We start from the raw sequence: 2,845 nt of genomic DNA on the forward strand, positions 1-2,845 counted from the left end.
TGGTCACCCTAGAGAGAACCAGAGGAGGATCAGCAGGTGCTGGAGGAAGGCAGTCAAGGTATGATATTCATGACAAGAGACAATCTGGCTTGGGCACTCTGCCTGTGCTGCTTTGAACATCATAGTTTGGAAGCTGAAATCCTCCATCTAATTTGACCTATAATCCCAGTCATTAGTAGTAATTGCCAGCTTAAAGAAAAAAACCCTGGAAAAGCTGGCATTTCAGTTGTCCCAATCAAACTTAAAGGGTTCCAAAGTCAGTGGTCCACTTTTCCTTCCAGACAGCCTAGAGTAGGTTATAGAAACTGGCATTCAGCCAGCCCTAGCTAACTGCCATGGCCTGATTCTGAGCAGGCTTCAGCAGGGGGAACACAGTTGCCTCCCACTGCCCAGCTGGAAACAGCCCAGGCAGGACACAGATTGGAGTATACAGGACTCCAGAGAGGACTGCCCACTGGTGCACTGCCCTAGGAGGGAATCCACACCACCAGTGGGGACCCTGAACCCCCTGAGCAGATGGGCATGGACAACGTCAAGCCCTGCGTAAGGTTCCCCTCTCATCCTTGTTTGTGGTGATCCTTCTGCAGTGTCACACCATTCGTAACCCCCCAGACTCTCCTAGCTTCACATCCTCTGCTCTACTCTCCCCATCTCATTCCTTAACTATATTTGGCAGACACATTCCCGATCCTTGAATTAGCTCCAACTCTACACACTAGAGCAGAGTTTCTGGCTGGAAGAGTGTGGCTGTGGTCACACTCTCCTCATGAGCCTTCTGGCTGAAGACAGAAGGACAGGTGTCCACTCTAGTCATACAATTCACACAGGCCTCCGAGGGGAGACCCACGCAGGCCAAGCAGCTACTGTGGGCTACAGGAAAGGGGGAAGAGAGAGGTGGAAAGATGTAGAAAGGAGCATCTACTGAAACCTTCCCCAAAGGTGCCATGAAATGGTGAAGGAGAAAACAAAACTAGTGGCTGGGCTTGTACTTGGCATCGATGACAAAAGAAAAATACGCATACACACAAAATGTTTTTGCTCTTTTTAGACATGGTGACTTAAATATGTTCCTATTGTTCTCATCTCCCTTGTTTCCCAACACACACACCCACACACGCACACACACACACACACAAACACATCCATACCGGTGATAGAAGACTCATCCATGCAGCACCTGCAATTTGGCAACTGATCATTAACCTGAGCAGTCAGCCTGTACAAGGAGAAAGATGATATCTCTCTCTCCCTCTCTTCACCCATCTTTATCTCTCACTTATATACACACACACACACACACAGACTCAGAGCAGTGCCTCTCCTGAGTTTGTCAGTTCCTCATCTGTGACAATGTACAAGCTGGGGCATGGGGGTTCCCTTGTCAGAACAAGGGGCTCCCACCAAAGGGGAGCACCGCTCTAAAAACAAAGAATCACCCTGCCTCTACCTTTCTCCAGGGCCAGAACCTTCCTCTTGGGAACAACAATCCTTGACTCCCATTCACCAAAACCCTAGGCCAGGATGCTGGATGAAGGAGTCCTGAGACAGGTGGCTCCTCAGAGCCAGGACAGATAATAAGCAGGGGTTCATGTTGCCCCCAGATGGGTGTCTGACCTGGGGCGGGATTGGTGTTGGGGAAATGGATGGGGTCCTAAATGTTACATACATGGGTGGACTCACTAATTCCAGCTTAGATGTTTCTGGGCGACTTGGAGCATTCTTGGGGAGGATGAGGTGACCAAATGGGCCTGGAGTACCAGCAGATACTGGCATAGCTGTGAAATGTGATTACCCTGTGAGAACTGATGACAGCTGGGGTGGGGGGAACAGGCTGGGTGTATGTGTGTGGGAGGGGTTGTGTTCCTCCCAGATATTCATCTTCTATCTGACCCCCAGTGCCCTCACCTCCCTAGTGGGCTCTTCTAGGACCCTCCACAAATGAAAGGGTGACTGAGCACAGAGGACAAGGGCTCACACAGCATGGGGTCTATCTTCTGCATTAAACACTGCCACCCCCACAAAAAAGGAAAAGACCCAAGAAGGCAGGTGTGCAGATGCTGCTCTCCACCTCTGACTGCATCCACCAGGTTCCCACCAGGGTGAGGAAGGGTGCAGATGGGGGGCTGTGTGGCTCCATTACTCCAGGCCAGGAGCTCTCTGGTGCCCCCTCCTCACCCCACCCTGCATCTTCCCATTTCCTGGGACACTGGCCACTCGGGACAGGAGTGGGATACTCAGGTTGCCACCCACCTATACCCCTACCCCTGGGGGGCATTTGTGGCAGAGCCACAGTGTACTGTTGGGTACAGGGGAGGCACAGGTGGGACCGGAGAGGGCAAGCGGGAGGCATGGGTCCGGGTCCGGTGATTTGGGGGTGTGTTAGGGGGGGTTGAGGGATTCGCGGGGTTCAGGGTTCCCGGGGTGTGGGCCCACAGGGCAGCCACTCACATGTGCTGCTGGGAGAAGCTATAGGCAATGGCTCCAGGTGCCGCAGCCCGGAGTTGAGGACCAGGACTGGGACCGGGTCTCTGAGGCAAGCCAGCCAGGGGTGTGTTATCTCCACCGGGCAACTGAGAGAGGCTCCATGGGTCTGAGCCAGCAGGGCCATGTTTGAAACACAGCACCTTGGGGAGGGTGGGCAAGGGAGGCAGGCATATGTGGGCTTATGGTGGGGCTGAGCTCGGCCTCTCCTCCTCCCCATCAGCTGCAGCCACCTCAGCTGCCTCCTCCTCAGAGGACCCCCCCCTCATCCACAGCCACAGCTGTTTCTGCTGATGCCACCATCACCCCTGCCCCTGCTGCCGCCGCCGCCGCTTCTTCAGCTGCCTCCTCCTAAGCGGCCTCC

This window comes from Dipodomys spectabilis, unplaced genomic scaffold, assembly GCF_019054845.1.
Source record: "Dipodomys spectabilis isolate Male_0828 unplaced genomic scaffold, ASM1905484v1 ptg000358l, whole genome shotgun sequence".
NCBI classification, from domain to species: domain Eukaryota; kingdom Metazoa; phylum Chordata; class Mammalia; order Rodentia; family Heteromyidae; genus Dipodomys; species Dipodomys spectabilis.